The sequence below is a fragment of the Camelus dromedarius genome, chromosome 2, assembly GCF_036321535.1.
Source record: "Camelus dromedarius isolate mCamDro1 chromosome 2, mCamDro1.pat, whole genome shotgun sequence".
Taxonomy (NCBI): domain Eukaryota; kingdom Metazoa; phylum Chordata; class Mammalia; order Artiodactyla; family Camelidae; genus Camelus; species Camelus dromedarius.
Window position 1 is genome coordinate 20587028 of NC_087437.1, and position 21231 is coordinate 20608258.

Genomic DNA, 21231 nt, shown 5'->3' on the forward strand with positions numbered 1-21231 from the left:
ACACAATATGAAAATCATTGCTATACATTTAATATTTGTTCACTTTAAACATATATTTAAAAATCTAATAATACAGAATGAAAATAGTTCAGGAAAAGAACAAATCTTGAGTGAAAGCTATAGAATGAAACCCATGAAGACTGGTGATACTGGAATTACCAAAGTAGAGTTCAAAAAATAATCATGCTTAATATGTCTCAAGAAACAAAATAGAGGTTTTTAAAACAAATATATGATTTTGATATCATGAGTAAACTGGACCTCTGAGCAACTCGCCTCTTCCATGACGGCTAATTTCAGAACATACTTTTTAAGACATTGCTGGCAAAAAACAAAAGGGTTCCCCAAGGACTTTTTCTCCTTCCCTACCCCACCCCAAGCCCAAAGCTAAACAATTAGAACTAAATCTAGATTAATCAGAGTAGGGGCTGGTGCTGTGGCTTACATGACCAGGAGCAATTATATCTGGGGGATGGGGCTGAAGAGGAGGGGAGTCAGAGCAGGATGAGGTGCTTCCAGGATAGGGGTACTCCCTGGATACCAGTAGAAGCAGAATCAAATTGTTGGAGGAAAACTTTCCAAGTTAGGCCTACAGAACTCCCGCAGCATTACTTGATGACCACCCAGCACATAAGACCAGCCACTACAAATAGTAACAGACATGGAAACAACAGATTTACACCATCAAGGACTTAATATGTTCCAGTTGTCAAGAGATAAAATGCAGAGTAGCTGGAATTACAAAAATGAACATACAATAAGAAACATAAATAAACAGACTTTAAAAGTTAGTGGTAAAAATGAAAAATATAGGGACCGGCCAACTCAATGGGTAAGTCAAAAATGGACTAGACATAACTGAAATGATTTAAACTTGAAGATATATCTAAGTAACTGACCTAGAAGACAGCAAAGAGAGATAAAAGGACTGTATGAAAGAGATGTTAGATATGGAGGATGGAATGAGAATATCTAATACTTCATTAAATTAAATTAATTAAAAGAATGAAGAAGAAGGTAGTATTTTGAAAGGAAAAATTCTCAGAGTTGATAAACATGAATCCATACCTCCCTGAATCACAGTGCATCCTACGTAAGATTGAATCAAGTCTATACACCTAGTGAACCTGAAGAACATCAAAGCAAGATGGCACTCTTGATTTCTGCTACCTGCATGATGGGCTAAGTTATAGAGCCAGTGCTTCCAGGTAGTGCAGTTAAAATACTAGACAGAATATTTCAAAAATTTTAACTTCCAAGAGTTAACATAAAAATGAGGAATGAGCAGGCCAAATCCAAGACATGGTAAGAACCTAGAAAGTCTTCTAAGAGCCACTTAGATGTGTCTGCTTATCTCACTATAATCCTGAAAGTCTTTCAGGACAAGGGAGACAGAAGCAGATGGCCAGGCCTTACCTAGGCTGAGGAGTCTAGTAGACCCTTCCCACTAAATTGGGGCCCCAGAAGTAAATTTGGATTCTTTCTTGTGCTCCCATGGGACTAGGCAAAGTTTCCTCAGTGCTGAGCAGAACTGAGAAGGGAAAATGAAGGAGGAAAAGAGCTCATCCCTGAGACTGTAGATCAAGTACTGACCTTTGAGCAGAATTAAAGCCCAAATCTGCATTGCTAGGTGGGGAGAGGGGCCCTCGGGTCATAAATTAAAGTGGTTCCAGAAATATAAATCCCAAGTATATGTGGAAGTAGATCCCACTCATTTCTGGAAAAAGCAGTCATCTTCCCAGGTCATGGTGAAACCACATCAATAATTTTTTCAAGGACTGTGAGCAGCGCACAGTGACTAATAAGCACACAAGGAGAATGCACCACTGGCCACAGCCCTCCAGATAGAAGCAAACACAGCCCATTCTCCCAAAAAGAAAGCAGATTTTGAATCACCAAATATAGATTGTAAAATGTAAATTAGTACAGTTTTTAAATTTTAAGACATACTTGAAAATAACTAGAATGGGACACTTAAAAATGGGAGAGCAGATTTGAAAACCAAATATAACTTTTAGAAATGAAAAATAAAATTTAAAGCGCAGCTGGACAAAGCCAAAAGGAATTGTTTAGCCGAAAGATAGAGCAGAAGAAATGCAGAATGCAGCAAGGAGAAAAAAATACAGAAGAGAGAGTAGGCTGCAGGGAGGGCACTCAGGAAGATTAATACAGTTTTGACTGATCGTCCTGAAAAGCAGAGAGAAAATGGGTCAGAGATCATCTGAAGCTACAAAGGCTGAGAATTTTCTAAAACTGATGACGAACAGTAAGTACTCCATGGATTCAAAATCCCAGATAATCCCGAACAAAATAAATAAAAATGAGCCCGTATCTAGACAGAGTCATAAAACTAGATAATCAAAGGCAAAGAGGAATTTTTGAGATAAAAGCATCTGAAATTTTTCCTCTGACACAACCTTCAAAGCAATGACAAAGCCTGACAACTAACTCATAACAGACGACAGCGGAACAATTTCTTCCAGGGTATTGGTCAACCAGAATTTTACACCCGGTAAAAATCTTTCAGGAATGAAGATAGAAAAAAGGAATTTCAGAAAAATTAAAACTGGGAGTTTGCTCTAAGCAGAAGCTCACCGAAGGAAATCCTGAAAGATTTAGGCAGAAGGAATGTAAGACCAGATGGAAAGCCTAAAAGGCAAGGAAAAAACGGTAAACAAAAAAGCAGTAAGTTAGGCAGACAAATGCAAAAGGTGCTTAACCATATAAAAGAGGTAACAATGGGATTTTTTTCAATGTCAGAAAAATAGAAGCAGATTACAATTTTATAAAAGTGGGGAAGGAGAGAAATGGAGTTAAAACGTTCTATGAACTTTGTTTTATCCAGGAGGAAGGCAATTTTGCTTCAATTAAAATTTTAAATATGCATTGTAAAATGTAGAATAACCAATAAAAGAACAGAAGTCATACCATTTCCATACTAGTAGAAGAGGAAAACATGAAATTATTCTTGAAACTATATTTTTCAAGGTTAAAAAGAAGGCCAGAAAGGAGAGCCAAAAGCATGAAATAATACAGTTTTAAATCCAAGTATATCAGTAGTTGCATTCAGTGGAAAAGGGCCAAATGCTCCAGCTGAAAGATTTTCGGGCTGGATTTAAAAACAACAAGAACAATGACAACAAAGAGCTTTGTGAGAGACATAGCTAAACCATAAGGGCATGTAAGATTGAAAGTGAAAGGATGAAAAAGGATAAGATAAAAATACTACCCAAAGGAAAATAAGTGTAACCATATTACTACCAGAGAAAACAGGCTTTCAGGCAAGAACGCATGACTAGAATTCAAGAAAGTTGGTTACTGCATATAAAAGGTTTGTTTCACCAAAGATACAACGATTTAAATTTTTCATGCATCTAATAAAATTTCCTCACTTTTTAGAGCCAAAATGGAAAGAACCACAAGAAGAAACACAAACCCAAAGCAATAGTGGGAGTTTTGGACAAACTTCACTCAGAAATTGATAGAATAAGTAAGTAAAAATAGTAAGCATATAGATTTCAACAAGATAATTAACAACCTTGACCCAATGGGAATGCATAAAACACTGCAGAATACACATGCTTTTTCAAACATACAAGGATACTGATAAAAATGGACCCAGGCAATCTCATCAAATTTCACATTATTGAAGTCATACGGAGGACTTTTTCTGACCACAAAGCAATTAAACTGGAAATCAACTAGAAGATAAAGAACTTCATGAGTTTGGAAATTGAGGCACATGCTTCTAAAAAACCCACAAGACCACTCAATCAAATAGACAAAATATTTTGAAATGAATGATAATAAAAAGTCTAAATGGAAAAAATGAATGAGTGCAACTTAAGCAGTCCTTAGAGAAAATTTAAAAATTTAAGTCCATATATTAGAAAAGGAAAATGACTAAAAATTAATGAGGTAAGCATTTGTGTCAGTTAGGGTTGGCTAGGGCACAATTGTTTAGAAACTCAAATGCATAATGGCTCAACCTAATAGGCATTTATTGTTTGCTCATTTAATGATCTTGGACTGAGGAACAGGTTGGTTCTGCTCTAAAAGCCCTTTAGGGACTCAGCTGAGGCTTTGCTATTCTCAAAAGTCACCTTCCAAGGTCACACTGGGACGTGGTTCTCATACTTCAGCATGTATCCTAATTGTACGGAGGGTTTGGTTTGGTTTTGTTCTGGTGTTGTCATTGTTTAAAGTAAAAAGTAAATGTAACTTATTTAGGCAAAATTCCATCATTTGGGGATGTAATTCAGAGAACAGAACTTTCCCCATACTATTACCAAAATATTTTATTCTCCTCTACAGCCTTATTGAGATACACCTGACATATAACATTGTGTGAGTTTAAGGTGTACAATGTGATGACTTGATAGTACACTTCTGTATTGCAAAATGCTACCACAGTCAGGTTAGTTGACACCTCCATCCCCTCACATAATTACTGTTTGTGTGTGGGGGGTAAGAACATTTAAAATCTACTCTCTCAGCAACTTTCAAGTAAATGATACAGTATTGTAAACATAGTCGCCATGCTGTACTTTAGATCCCCAGAACTTACTCATCTTATAACTGGAAGTTTGTACCCTTTGACTAAGATCTCCCCAATTCCCCTCAACCCAAGCCACTGGCAACTAAATGAGCTCAGCTCTTTTAGATTCCCATGAGATTAGACAGTATTTGTCTTCCTCTGTCTAACTTATTTCACTTAGCATGATGTCACAAAAGGCAAGACTTCTTTCTTTTCTATGGCTGAGTGTATACATACATACAAATATGTACACCACACTTCTTTATCCATTCCTCGGTTGGTGGACACTTAGGTTGTTTCCATGTCGTTGTTATTGTGAATAAGGCTGCAGTGAACACAGTGATGTGGATCTCTCTTTGAGGTAGAGATTTCATTTCTTTTGAATATATACCATGAAATAGGATTGTAGGCTCATATGGTACTTCTATTTTTAGTTTATTGAGACGTCTTCATACTGTCATCCATAGTGGCTGCACCAATTTACATTCCTACCCACAATGCACAAGGGTTCCTTTTCTCCACATTCTTGACTTATCTCTTACCTTTTTTGATAATAGCCATTTTAATAGGTGTGAAGTGATATCTCATTATGGTTTTGATTTGCATGTCCCTGATGATTATCGATTTGAGCATCTTTTCATATACGTGTTGGCCATTTGTATGTCTGCTCTGGAAAAATTGAGTTCCTCTGCTCATTTTTAATCAGATTATTTTTTATTATTGAGTTGTATGAATTCCTTACATACTTTGGTTATTAACCCCTTATCAGATTGTTGGTTTGCAAATATTTTCTCCCATTCCATACGTTGCCGTTCCATTTTGCTGATTGTTTCTTTTGCTGTGCAGAAAAAAATTTAGTATAGTGTAGTCCCACTTACCAATTTTTACTTTTGGTATCATATCCAAAAAATCATTGCCAAGACCAATGTCAAGGAGCTTTTCCCCTATTTTCTTCTAGGAGTTTTACAGTTTCAGGTCATACGTTGAAGTCTTTAACCAATTTTAACTTAATTTTTGTGAATGGTGTAATAAGGGTTTCAGTTTTTTGCATGTGAATATCCAGTTTTCCCACCACAATTTATTGAAGAGACAATCTTTTCCATATTGAGTGTTTTTGGCTCCCTTGTCAAGTATTAGTTGACTATATAAGCTCAAGGCCAGTATCCTGTTTTTCTCCATCCTGAATCCTCTCAAGGTGTACCATGGAGTGGGGCAGCTACAGTGGCTGATAGCATTATGGCCTTCCCTATACACTTGGTTTCCTGAAATGGCAGGCAACATGCTTTGTCCACTGTAGCTTATGACCAAATAGGGTTAATCCCAACAACACAAGTTAGTTTAACATTAAATCACATATTACTGCAAAAAAACATGCCCAAGAATGTTCATATTAGCGGATTAGTGAAGAAAAACCGTATGATCATCACAGATATAGAAAAAGCATCCAGTGTAATTATATATTCATTCCTGATAAAACTCTTCACAAACTAGGAATAGAAGGGGAGTTCTTTAACATGATAAGAAATATCTTCACTAAACCTATACTTAGAAGTGAAGTGTAGTCCCTTTGAAATCAAGAACAAGTCAAGAATGCCTGACATTACCACTTTTAATTTGACATTATGCTTAAGATCCTAGCCAGAAACAATTAGAAAGGAAGAGACTAAGCTACTATGATTATCCACATGGAAAATCAAAAGAATGTATAGGTAAGTTATTAGAGTTAACATTTGTTTAACAGTGTTGCTAGATATATAGAAATCATTGTGCTTTTTGCAGCAACAAATAAAATATAAAGTTTAAATAATACCATTTACAATAGCAACATTGAAAAATAACATTATGCATTTGAGTTTCTAAACAATTGTGCCCTAGCCAACCCTAACTGACACAAATGCTTACCTCATTAATTTTTAGTTGTTTTCCTTTTCTAATATATGGACTTAAATTTTTAAATTTTCTCTAAGGACTGCTTAGCTGCACTCACTCATTCTGACTTGAAGCTCAGAAAATATGGAGAAAATGATACAACTCTTTTGGAAAACTATTAAAGAAGTCCCAAATAATTACAAAAATACAACATGTTACGAGTAGGAAAACTTAGTATTAGAACAGTAGCAGTTGTCTCCAATAGGCCTATGGATTCCATACACTTTAATATCAACAGCATTCTTCTTAGAATCTAATTAAAGTAATCACAAAATGTACATGGTAAAACAAAGGACCAGAATAACCTGGTTGCTTCTAAAGAAAGATAAGATGACATTGTTATTATAAAGTTAGAGTAATTAAGACTTATGGTATTGGCACAGGGATATCCAAGCAGAACAATGGAGCCGAAGACAGAGTCCAGAAACAGACACACACCTAGACAGACTTGACTGTGTCTGAGCCAGCATCACAAATCATTGAGATCTGAATGGACCATTCTACATGGTGCTGGTTCAAGGTTATCCATATGAAAATTACAAAACTGGCTATTCATACCCAGTTGGTGGATACCTTACACCATACTAATATACTAAAAGAATCCATTTCAGATGGATTAGACTTAAATGTGAGAGGCCAAACATATACAACTTTAAGAAGGAAATAAAAGAGAAAGTCTTTATAAACTAGTAGGGGAAAAGGTCAAGCAGGACACAAAAGGTGCACGTTGTACAGGAAATGATTGATAAATTAGATCCCACTAAACTTGATAATTTCTTTTCCTTGAAATACTTCATAAAGAATGAAAAGATAATTAACTCACAAACTAGAAGAATATATTCACAACACATATAACTGACAAGGTATAGTATCAGAATATATAAAGAACTGTGAATCAATCAGTTAAAGACAACCCAATAAAAACCTGGACAAAAATCATAAATAATAAGCATTGCACTGGAGAATAAAACCTGATACGCAATAAGCATGTGAAATAATGTTCACCTTAGTAGTTATCAGGAAACTGCAGATTAAAATCATGAAATGTCATTTTATAACGATCAAAAAGGCAAAAATGAATAAATCAGACAATCTCAAGTGGATGTAGAACAAAGGAATTCTTACGCACACCAGTTGAGGGTGTAGCGTGGTATCATCACTTTGGAAAATATTTTGCATTATAAAGTTAAAGATACTTTAAGCTGGCACTTCCACCCCTAGGTGTATACCCCAGAGAAACCCTGGCTCAAATGTTCTAGGAGTCATGCCCAAGAATGTTCACAGCAGCCTGGTTGCAATAGCAAAACACTGAAAACATTCTAAGTGTCCAAGGACAAAAGAGTGGAGAAATTCACATCAGTGAAAATGAATGAACCACATGATCAACATGGCTCAGTCTCAAGAACTTAATTTTGAGTAAGAAACACAAATCATAGAAGCATACATATAGCATTATTCTGCTTCTATAAAGTTCAAAAACCTGCAAAACTCAACAAAATGTGTTTAGGCAAACATATACATGTATGTTTAAGTGATCCTAAAAAGCAAGGCAATGATAAACAAAAATTCTGGATGGTGGTTACCTCTGGCAGGAGAAAGGAGAGGCAAGTGGGATGGGAAAAGTCACATAGGAGGCGTTGAAGGAACCGATGCTCTATTTCTCTAAGCCACTGGTGGGTCTGATGATTTAAAAATTTTTTCTTCTAATCTATCACTGCATAACAAATTACCCCCAAAGTGAATAATTTAAAGCAACAAATACTTACTATCTCACCATTTCTCAGGGGCTGCAGTGTCAGCTGGGGTTGCCAGTCTTTATAAACTAATCTTGGGAGTGACAGCCCACAATTTTTGCCATATTCTTCTCAGTGGAAGCAAGTCACAGGCCTAGTCCACCCTCCAGGGGAGGGAACTGCACAAGAGTATGAACACCAGGAGGGAGGAATCACCCACAGCCACTTCCAAAGGTGCCTACCACACATATTTGGGTGTGTGTGTTCACTTAGTAAATATTCCATAATAAAAATCCCTATGGTGCCTCCCCAGGAATTTCAGGATCAAAGCAGTTTCCTTACTGCAGAAATCCCATGCAAAGCTACCCTTTTGCGTGGCCTAGCCTTGTCTGCCCTCCAACATCTGCTGTCCCCCCATCAGACCGATTGACTTGATTTTCTCAAACAGGCCATGTGCTGTCAAGCCTCCAAGCACTTCCCCCGCACTGTTCTTCCACATAGGACGTCTTCTCCTCACTGATCTTCTCCACCCAGTTACTAACTCGCATCACCTCCCTGCAAAGCTATCTCTGTCCCACTCCTCGCCTCCCTGCCCTCAGGCCCAGGTTGGGTCCTGCTGATCTCACAGCACCTTGGCATTGGCTGCACTTGACTCCAGGTTCTCAGAAGGCAGAGCCCTCCTCCCTGTGTTGCCTTTCAGGACCTAGCCCAGAGCCCGGCACATGAGCCACCCCAGGTGAAACAGTGCAGAGGGAGTGAAGGGATGCTGATGGACAGACAGTTACAGCAAGGGGGAAGCAGAGGCTGTGAAGAGCCTTGGGACAGTTCAGGCGGGCCTTTGAAGCTAAACACAGTAAGTGCTCAGAGCTTCCGAATTCAGATCAGAGACTGTGAATTTGGGTTGCTTGAAATATCCAGCACTATTGTAAGGTTTTGTTTTCTTTTTAATTGAATTTTTTCTTTGGAAAAAATTTTAAACCCACAAAAATTTGCAAGAATTTTACTGTTAACTCCCATACACTCTTCATTTATGGTTAACTTGTTAACATCTTAATACATTTGCTTTCTCTCTTTTTCTTTCTCTGTGTGTGTGTGTGTGTGAGAGAGAGAGAGAGAGAGAGAGAGAATAATGGCCTCCAATGATATCTACATCCTAATCCCTCAAGTTTATGAATATAGTATGTTACATGGCAAGGGGGAATTAATGATGCAGAAAAAATTAAGGCTGCAACTCAGCGGACTTAAAGAGATTAGCCTGGATTACCCCGGTGGGTCCAAGGTAATCACAAGAGTCCTTATAAATTGGGGAAAAGGGAGGCAGAAGAGTCAGAACCAGAGATGGCATTGTGACAAAGACTCCACTGGCCGTTATGTACTTTGAAAATGGAAGGACAACATGAACCAAAGAATGCGGGCAACCCCTAGGAGCTGGAAAAGGCAAGAAAACACATTCTCCCCTGGATCCTCCAGAAAGGAACTTAGTCCTTACTGGATTTTAGCCCAGTAAGACCCATGTCAGCCTTCTGACTTCCAGAACTGTAAGATAAAAAGCTTGTGTTATTTAAAGCCGCTAAATTCGTGGTATTTTGTTAAAGCAACAATGTGAAATGAATATAATGTGCATATTATATACACATTCTCATTTCATGTTTGGTTTTTTTTTTTTTTTTAGTTTTTTTCAACTAAGAGTAAATTTCAGAGATCAAGGACATTCTCTTGTATAACAATAGTGCGACAATCAAATTCAGGAAGAGCAGCTTTTACACAATACTATTATTTAATGTACAGTGCATATGCAAACATGGTTGCTTGTCCCAGTAATGCCCTTTAGAGCAAAAAGATCTGGTTTAGAATCACATGTTGTTGCATTCAGTTTTCATGTCTCTTTAGTCTCCCTCACTCTGGAGCATGTCTCAGCTTTTCACTCTCAAGACACTAATGTTTTTCACAGACCAATTCTTTGGCAAAATGACCCATAATTTGAGTTTGTCTTATTTTATCCTTATGATTAGATTGAGGTTATTATGCACTTTGGGAAGGAAGACCATAGAAGTAGTATGTTGCAAGGCATTTAAACAGCTGATAATTCCACCCCTGAAACCACTAGAAAATGATTACCAATGCAACCCAATTTATAACTTACGTGAAAAATATCTTAGGAAAAAAAAGAAATCGGCCCCACCGTTTCTCTCAGTCCAAACGCGTATTTGAAAATGCTTCAGAAATGGAATTAGTTTGACTGACATAAAAATAAGGCGTCTTGCCCTTCAGAAGCTCTAGGGGGCGCCCGGCAGCTGCTGTGGTGCTCGCAGCACCGTGGGTCTCCTGGGTTCTGCATCGGGTTCTTCCCCTCTGAGCCCAGGAGCTGGCACCCAGAACCCGCGGAACCTGGAAAGAGCATGCTCCCACAGAGAAGCACCCCCGAAAATTCGTTGCATTAACATTTAAAGAAAATCTGGGAGCTGCCTGAGGGCCTGGTAAATTACAAACATTAAAACATGGAGAGAAATAAAGAATTATTTTATAGTCTTCTGTGACGAGAGAGGACAAATTAAATGTAATTTGAATAAATATATTTACCATTAGGTATTTGTCCTCTAAGAAAGATACTAATTTGATACTGGTTGTATAGGACCAAATGTGGGCTGCATATTAATAATTCTATGATTTAAAGCTATAATTTAGCCAGAATGCAATTATGAAGTTGAAAACAGCAGCTGGGTGCTCCCAGATTCTCTACCCCGTAAGGGAATAGTTTGTAAAATATTGACATTGTATCTTTAAAATAATTTGATTCCGATTCTAATTGCAGTTGTAATAAATGCCCTCTTTTTATCTCCCTCTACCTCCTCTCCTTTTCGGGGATGGGATTTCATGCTGACATGAGTGGGCATTAGAGTAAATACTTTGCTATGTCATACAGGAAATCAAGGATTTAAAGTAATATTGTGTTTATTGGTACAATTTCCTCTGTTCCCAGAGGGTTTCCCTTTAAAGCAGGTGGGATGGGAAGAAGAGCCAATGGCTGCAGTCAGCCTGTCCCGGCGGCTCCCTCGGCCCCATCACCGAGAGTGTGTTCTCAGTCTGTGGAAGCACAGAACACATTCATCAGTTTTCCTGTTTATTCATTTATTAATATTCAGCAATGTTTACTGAGTTACAGAGAAATCCTGGCAGAGCTGGAATTTAGACTTTCCTTCCAACAGTTCTTCATTGTTTATAGTGAAAGACCAATATAATTGTACTGGGTTGTAATTGTGAGAGAGAGCTGCTTTCCAAAGGACTCGGTGGGTAGAATTTGCAGTTACAATTGCACCCCTGGAGTTTCAGATTTGGAGACTGAGACGGAGTACAAGGGCAGAAAGTCCAGCACTTTGTGCCACACAAAGAATTGTTCCTGCTGGGCAGTGAACACTCTGCCCCCTGTGAGGAGGTGGAGGAAGGCAAGGCTGTGCCAATAGGTAATTATCAAAGGCTGTGTTAGAATCATGGTGGTTTCCTAGCTCAGACAGATCTGGGTTCAAATCCTGAGCCTAGCACCCGCTCTGGGAACTGAAGCAAGTCGTCTTCTCTTATTTTTCCCATCTATATAGTGAGAATTGTGATACCTGCCCCAGTAATGCTTTGAGCATTAAATGTGATTTACACTTGTGAGAAAGCCTGCTACCCAGCGGAAAGTCAGCACGTGCAGCGCCCTTCAGGGCCTTCTCTTTTGCCCAGTTGGAGGAAAGCGGTCAAACTGCACCCTCATTGAAACCCTTTGTCTGTCAGACTTCTCCTTCAAGGAATTCATGCCAGCCTCAGTCTTTGCTGTTCCAAGAAAAAAAAAAAAAAAGCCAAAACTTGTGTGCAAAGGACCGAATTGGATAAGGAAAGCATTTTTCTTTATTTTAAAATGAAAAACATATATGGAAACAGTGAGAGAGGAATTATCAGTAAGTTGAGTTCACCCATTGCCTACAGAGGGAAGGAGAGAGATCACAATGTAAGTTTGCCATGCCCAAAGCTCTGCAAAACCAAGCTAGTGTCAGAAGATTAAAAAGTTGGTCAGTTTCTTGATAGCAGAAATATGAATTTTGGTGTGTTTTGTACTGATTCCCCTCATGTCACTGTTCTTGGGAACTCCTATAAGTTCCGTCTTGCAACTGACTGTATCGGCCAAGGGCTGGCTTAGGACTGTGAGTTTAAAGAGAGTTCCTGCTCATCCATGTGGCTTTTCAGGCTGAGAAGTTGTTAGTGGAAATCTACCACAAAGGCGTATCCTCTCTATTCTTACAATGAAGCAAAGCATGATTAGCTTATAATTTCATATCACCCAAAGATTAATTAGCCAACCCAGGTTAATGGGCAAGTGTCTTACAAGAAAAATGTACAGCACTGGCTTGGCTAGGTGTTTGTGTATAAAATAGAGTTGTGTTGATGGTTGCCACTTCCTTGTTAGATCTCTTAGAGATTTGGAATTTAAGTGTTGAGGAGCTCAGCGCTTAGCTCTTTTAGCATCAGCAATTTCCCAGGGTCTTCTGCTGCTTTGTCTGTCAAGTGGGGACAATGATACTTGCCCCCAGAGTCTCCCTGGGGTTCCAGCAGAAGCAGAGAGCAGAAAGCACAGCTCTTTGTGGGACTGCAGAGGTGATGTTTGCCGCCGTGCTCCTCCCGCAGTCTTCAACACTAGGGGGCGCTGGGGAAGTTTGAGCCGTGCTCTTAGTGCTGGGTTGACTGGAGGGGAGTCCTGGCGGGTGTGGCAGGGGTGCACTGTCCCCTACAACGTGTGGGACAGTCCCATACAACAAAGCTGTCCTACACCCCACACAAATTCTCCGTGTTCTACCAGAAACTCATGTAGCTGAAGAAAAAAAATACCCTGTTCCTAATTAGCTCATCCTGGAACTTTGCTTTTTATATAAACGCAAAGTATTTTTGTGTGGTTTTAATACTGTGTTTTCTAGAAATGCATCTAACGGTGTAAATCGAGGTAAGACTATGCTTTGTTTCATTATGACTGAAACTTTATTGAGAGTTGTTTGCCATTTCAGAATGTCAAAACCACTCCTGTATTTTAATAAAAATACCCGCGTAAGCCAGCTGCATTGGAGGCTGCCACACGCACGATGATATTATGTATAGGTATTGGCATCTAACGACTGCCTCATTGTGTCTGCTGGTGTAATTGCACCTGAGCATTTATAAATTGAAATACGTATTTTTACAAATTATTTTTATTCCTCCTAACATAACGTTAGAATTGGGACATTAAATTGATTTGGATATATTGCATGTGATTGATTTTTATTTCAGAATGATAAAGGGAACCTTGCAAAATATTTGTCATATAAAAGGAAAGTGTTCTCAGGAAGGCTGATAACCTTTTCGGGCATCACCGAAAATCCAGAATTCTGCACTGCTTCTGCGTTTGATGTTGTTGCTTACATCTATTTGGATTAGGCTCAGCTGCCCTGAACAACATACCCAAATAAATGGCTTAAGCAAGACAGAGTTCTGTTTCTCTCTCCCATAAATGAAGTCCAATGATGAGTGTCAAAGAAAAAATTACTCGGGACAGTCGGTTAAGGAAGATTCTATTCAAGGGGGGCCACTACACAGGGTTGTGTAGTAGGGGAGAGAGATCCAGTTCAACTCTGAATACAAGGACAAGTGGGGGTTAATAGCCAACAAGCAGTGTTGTTGGGGGGGGGGGTCAGTGGATAGAAAATTATTAAAAACAAACATCAGGGTTAAAGGAGGATTCTGGCTAAAACGGCCTAAGGGGCTTCCTGCTGAAGGCAGGCCAGTGTGATCAGACATCACCTAGAGGATAGTGGAGATGAGGAAGCTGATCTGATATCAAGAGTGATCAGATATTGATGGGGTGGGAGGGGTCTGCTAAACTGATTTAGCAGGATCTTGCTAAAACTGGACAATGCAGAGATGAACACAGAAGCTCAAAAGTCAGGGCCTAGTTGAGAAGAGAGTTCAGGGGAGCCTGAATAGAATCATTCGAGGAGAGACTCTTGAGCACAGGCAGTCCAGCCTGGCATGGCCGTTCCTCACCTTCAGGGACCCAGGCTCCTTCTGTCTTTTTGTTCCCCAATCCTCAGTGCCAGGCTTCCATGTTCAACACCATTTTATGATCCAGGATGACAATGGAGCTCTAGTCGTCTTGGCCACGATGTAAGCAGGAAGCTAGGAGCAAGGAGGGCAATGGGTCCCCTGCAGTTGTCTGTCCCCTTATAAGAAGCTTACCCAGAAGTCACGGCCAACAACTTCTGCTGACATCTCATTGGCTGCCCCTAACTGTGAGGGAGGCTGGGAAATGTAGCCTCTCAAGTGTGCCCATTGCTCTCCAGAATAAAAGCAGAGATTCAATAATAAGAAAGAAAGGGAGGTTGGATATTAGATTGGCATTTAGCAATTTCAGTTGCTGCTGCTAGTGTTTTTGGTATTGTACCAGTACCTCCCTCCCCAGGCATAGGGAGCTTCATTATTCATTATGAAGTCCAAGAGGCCTGGGTCACATTGTAGCCCATACACTTACATATCATGTGGTGACCTCAACCACGTGACTTAACCTCTTTGAGCCTCATTTTCCTCATCTGTACAGTGAGGACAGAAATGGTACTTAGCTCCTAGGGCGGATGTGAGATTTACATTGTTTGTAAAGTCCTTACCAAAGCCCTTAGGGGCACCCACCTCTCCTGTCCCACACAGACATGGTTACAGAACAGCACTGTTAGATCCTCCATGAGGAAGCCTGGCACGCTTTGTCTGAGACATCAGCTTGGTGAGCAGAGGATGCAGGTCTCCAGGAAAACCCCCCCGCCTCACACCTGTCAGATCTTGGCCAGTTGCTCTGCGGGAAGGATGCGGAGACAGCTGGGCTTGGTTTTTCTGGGCTTTTCTCCATGGTCCTTTCCGGCAAGGCCAGCCAGAGGCCAACATCTTGAAAGCAGTGAGGTTTCTCTGCAGCATCTGTCTCTCCTGGCTGCACCAGAAAAGATCTGACCAGCGATTGTGGGAACTGCTTGTCTGCATCACTTCCAGAGGAGAAGGGCTTTTTAAATGCTTGTGTTCTTTTAAGCACCATTTACCACCGAAAGGAACCAGGGCTCCTTGGGAAAATGACAGACTCCAGGCTAGGGCAGGATGTAGCCAAGATAAGCCTGGGACATCTTGTGCCAGAAAATAAGGAAGCTCTCAGGACTCCCTGGTTCCTGTGGAAAGGATGTAGAATCCACTTGAAAGGGCTCTGTGGCCAGAGATGAGACAGTCTGAGCATCGAAAAGAATAATGAAGATAATTTATTGAAATATCATGTATGCTTTAAATCCTCTTTAAATGATACTTGTGAAAAATATATTGGGATTTTTTTTGTTTGTTTAATTTTGGTAGGCAATAAATCTTTATTCTGAAAACAGGTACATGAAGGGAAAGAAACAAGCACGTATCCTGTCTTTACTGGATGGATTATATTTCAGAGCAATCGAAGAGATGATGGGGAAAAGTTTATAGAAGAATCATGGCGAATAAAAGAAAGAAACATGATTAAATTAGAAAACCACCATTTTGTCACTCCTATTGAAATAATGGATCTAAGCCACAATCATCAATGCTGTTAAAACCATGAAGTGAAAGGTGAGGGGGCATTATGATGGATAATGAACCCCCTGGTCCATTTTAACATCTCCCAAAATTCAGCATCCAGACGGGATGTGACCCAGGTACGATGTCATGGAACGTCCATGCCACACTGTGAAGTATTCTTACCCCTAAAATTGACCCTGAATCAAACCACACTTCTAGACCTTCCTACCGCTTTACAGAGAGTACGAGGGATAGAGGAACATTTTAAGAGGCACTGGGAGGATACCACCTGCCAAGGCTGGAAATTCTACAGGATAAATGACTCTGTTTCTCCAATAAATAAATGATGTGGGGTAAAGAATGAAAGAAGCTAGTATTATAGATTAAAATAAATTTAAAATACACTGAGACACATAAGCTATGTGCAAAAGGAACCTAACTGGATTCTGATTTGAACTAACCAACTATAAAGAGACATTTTAACACAACTAGGGAACCATGAACATGGATTGGGTATTCGATTTTAAGAAATCACTGTAATTTTGTTATGTGTGATAATGGTATTATGGTAATGTTTTTTACAATCCCTTATCTGAGGATAAAATGATAATGTGTCTAGAATTTACTTTAGAATGAACCCCCCCCCCCCAAAAAAAAAGGCCAAGAAGCCAGCAGAAGCCCCAGGACTGAGTCTCCGTGGCTGATCTGGGTCACCTGCACACCCCTGAGCCCATTGCTGTGTCCTAGGGACTGACGGTGGTGAGAGGCTCAGCTGGGTCAAGTGCCCATACCGGGAGCCAGGTAGCCTCACCTGAGTCACGGCCGACTGTGAGTGGGACCAGGGTTGCTACTAGCCAAAGAAGGGGGCTCGATCTTTGGCAGAGAAGACACACAGATATCCCTTCATCATGTCACCAGCTCCAGCCCCCATTCCTCATCAGTAAAATGGAGGTGATGCTGCTTTCTTGAGGAGTCAATGGGGGCTGCAAAATCCTGGCACTCAATAATATGATAGACCTCGCTGTCTCACCTCCACTCCCTCTAATGGCTCTATTTCTCTTCCTTTTCATGGAGACAGAGCTTGTGCTGGAGGCACCCCTCGAGTCTGCTTGTGTGTGCTGCACGACAGCCACCTCGAGTCACCACGCTTCCTCCTCAGTGGTACCAGGGAGCCCTGGAATTGGCAAAAACCCCAGGAGGAGCGCCACACAGTCATTGGTCAGACCACCTCCAGGTGTTTGCAAAATGTGTTCAGTGGAGCCGGCGGTAGTTCAGATTGCTTGTGCTTCAGCACAACTGTGTGCGGTCAAAACGCTCTCTTTTGGAAAACAATGATTTTAAACATCTGAAAACACACATTTTATTGTGATATGAATACCTTTAGTCAAGAAATCTGGTAACTTGATTCATTTTTCCCCATTGAGAATTCTGATATTTCCTGGCTTTTGATAACACAGGTTGAGGAATTTTTAGTGTTTTATCTTTCTGACTGAGGTTAGAAGTCGTGCAAGGGGCCAAGAGCTCCATGTTTATCATAGAGAAAGAATCCAGTGAGGTAGATCAAGAATATAGGACTTGGAAACAGACTGCTTGTTTTAAATCCTGACTTGTGACCTTGGACAGTCATTTATTTCTTAGACCCAGTTTCTTCATCTGTAAAATGGGGGTTAAAATTTGGCTGTGACTTAAATGAAGAAACTGGTGGGGTCAGGCCCAGGCAGGCCAACACAGGGGGGCAGCCCCCTGCCCCTGTCAGGATGGTCTGAGGCAGAGGGTCAGGTGGGGGCCTTCGGTGGGGACTGCCCTGGGGCCTTCACCCCTTTGTCTTTCCCCTTTGTTCGCCATCTGTCTGGCCAGGGTGCCGCCAGCCAGCTGGGCCCCACCAGCTCCCCTCCCCCAGCCTGGGGCTGCCCTGGGCCTCCCTCAGAACAATGAAGGGGATGCCTTCCGAGGCCTGGGTCAGGCCTTTGCTTTGTGTCCGCCTGGCAACCTCTCTCCCTCCCAGCCAAGCCCAGATGGGCCCGAGGCTGAGGCCCTTGTCGGGGACACCAAAGGGGGGCTTTGTGGACAGGAATGTGGGGGACATAGGACAGGGATGGCCACAGCACCGCGGCCTCCCAGACTCCCTGTTCACCCAGGCCTTGATTTCCTTAGCAGGGATGGTTCTGAGCTTGTGTGGAGACCCGGCAGGCCTAGAGGCATAAGTGTGTCTGGATTTATGAGAACTTTATGCAAAGTTAATTCTGTCTCCTGGGAACTATTCTTTCTTCCTCCCATTCGGACAGCACCGCCTTCAGTTGTGTTCAGGTGGCATTTATTAAGGAAATTCTCTCTCTCCTATAATTGCCGTGCAATGACTCTGTGGATTTTTTTTCTTTTCCAGTTTTATTGAGCTATTGACATATATCATGTGTAAATTTAGGATATACAATTTGATGATTTGATACACACATATACTGCAAAATGATTCCACAATGAGGTTACTTAATACCTCCATTCTCTCACATAATTCCATGTGTGTGTGGTGATAACATTTAAGAGCTATCAATTCTCTTAACAGCTATCAGTTGTATAATACAATATTTTAACTATAATCACCATGCTGTACACTAGGTCTCCAGAACTCATCTTATAGCTGGAAGTTTGTACTCTCCATTACCCCCAACCCCCAGGCCCTGGAACCACCATGCTATTCTCTATTTCTGAGTTCAGCTTTTTTAGATTCTACATATAGGTGAGAATGCACAGGTTGTCTTTCTCTGACTTATTTCACTTAATCTACTGCCCTCAAGATCCATCCAAGTTGTTGCAAGTGGCAGGATTTCCTTCTTTTTTATGGCTGAATAACATTCCATTTTCTTTATCCGTTCATTGGTCAGTGGACACATCAGTTGTTCCTACATCTTGGCTATTGTCAATAGTGCAATAGTGAACATGGGGTGAAGGTATCTCTTCAAAATAATGATTGGTTTTCCTTTGGATATATATCCAGCAGTGGAATTTCTAGATCATATGGTAGTTCTATTTTGAATTTTTTGAGGAAACTCCATACTGTTTTCCATAGTGGTTGCACCAATTTACATTCCTAGCAACAGTGAACAAGTGTTCCCTTTTCTTTGGTGGATTTTTTCTGAGTTAGACTCAAGCACAGGGAAACTTCATAGGCTAAGGGTGTGTGATTATGTGCAGGGGGCCAGAAGGAGGGAGTAGGGGATGGGAAGTAGATAAAACAAAGAAGAAAAAGAACAGTTTCAAATAATTGGTGGGGAGGATAGTTCCATTTTTAACTATATACATAACATCAGGCTTTGAATGTTTAGGTTTTAGTATTTAAAAATAAAATGAGTGAGGAAAGACACTCCCAATAAAAAAAATCACAATGAAGCAGATTTGTCTTCACAGAGAAGGAAATCAAATGAGTTCCTTGTAGAAGAATTTTATCTTCGTTGTGCATTTGATCATCATAAATAGCCCTAGGAGGCAGGTAGTGTTATCACAGCAAAGCTTAAGAAATGAAAGCTCAGAGAAGGTAAGTGACTTGCCTAAAGTCACACAGCTGGCAAGTGGAGGCCAACTCAGACCTCAGTTTCTCTAGTTCCAAAATCTGCACCCCTTTAGTGCTCCCCATCTCCTTTGAGACATCCGATATCCTTTGAGCAAGGTGCTGTCCTTGCTTGCTTTGATGGCAGTGAGGAAGACTCTTCCAGGCAGGAGTCTCCTTCCCTGTAAAGTGAGGATTTCTCATCCCACTGCCCAGGGCAATCCTAAGGCTTAAGTGAGATATTAGATATGGAGGAATTCTTAAAGAGCAGCTGTTCTCTGTACAGGTGCTGCTGTTTATCCCGAGAGCCCTGTTATTTTTTTTTTAATTGGATGCATTTGCAGTCCGGGCATGCTCCACCGTGGCTCAGGGCTCTCCCCTGATAGACGAATGGAGAAATACAGCAGTTCTGGCCAGAGAGCAGGTGGCTGACTGTGATGGTCCTGAAAAAGAAGGGATGAAGATGAAGAGGCAGAGGCAGCCCTGGCAAGGGCAGGAGGGATGATGAGCATCCTAGAGGCAGAGCCGGGGAGGAGGCCTGACAGCAGAAGGGAAAAATGCATACACAAATGAAAGAAAGCAAGCCACGGGAAAGAAACCATCTTATTATCCTCACCTTCCAGCGACCTTGGATGCCCACAACACACACATGCACGCACACACACACACACACACACCTCCCACTGGGTGCCCCCATTCAGCTATGGCCCAGTGCTTTTTCCAGCCCACCCTCCTAAATGATGAAGGTCTCCCAGACCCAACTTTAAAACCCTTAAGTATAAAAAAAAAAGTAATTTATACTTCTATTAACATTCTATATTTTTGTACTATACAGATTTTATTGCCCATTTTTTAAACTGACTTATTTATTTTCTTATTACTGATCTGTGAGAGTTTTTCATAAATTCTGGATACAAGTCCCTGATCAGATATGTGTTCTGCACATTTTTCTCCCCAGTGTGGCTTGTCTTCTCATAATCTTAACTGTCATTCAAAGAAAGGAAAATTTTCATTTTGAAGAAGTCCAATTTACAAATTTTCTTGTAAGGTTCAGGCTTTTTGTGTCCCCTTTTAAGAAATCTTGGCCTAGAGGTTAGATCAGAAAGATTTCACATGAACTCTGATTCATTCTGAATTAATTTTTGTACATGGTGCAAGTTTAAGATCAAGGTTCTTCTTCTTCTTCTTCTTTTTTTTTTTTTTTTTTTGAAAAGACTGTGTTTTCTCCATTGAATTACCTTAGTAAATTTGTTGAAGAATAATTGACTGTATATGAGTGGGTCTAGTTCTGGGCTTTGCTTTGTTCCAATGATCTATGTCTCTATGATCTGTATGTGTGTCAATGCCACACTGTCTTGATTATTATAGCTTTATAGAAAGTTATGAAACCAGGTAACATGAGTCCTTTAACTTATTCTTCCTTTTCAGATGGGTTGGCTAATACAGATTCTTTGTTTTACCATTTGAATTTAGAATCCGCTTGTCAATTTTAAAAAGCCTCCTGGAATATTGATTGGGATTGTATTGAGTCTAGACATCAGTTTGGCAGAGTTGAATCTTGGTAATGAGTCTTCTAATTTATGAATATGGTGTATCTGTCTACTTCTTTAAGTCCTCTTTGACTTCTCTCATCCAAATCTTGTACACACTTTAAAATTTTTATCCCTATGTACTTTATGGCTTTTTATATTAAGACTTTGTGTTTTCTGATATCGCTTATCTCACTTAGTCTTAACAGATTTTCTTCTGTTGATTCTTTGGAAGTTTTTACCTAGATGATCATTTTGTTGGCGAATAAAGATAGTTTTATTTCTTTCTTTCCCATTTAAATGCCTTTCATTTTTGTTTCTTGCCTCATTGCTCTTGCTAGGGTGTACAGTATGATGTTGGTTGGAGTGATGAGAGTGGACATT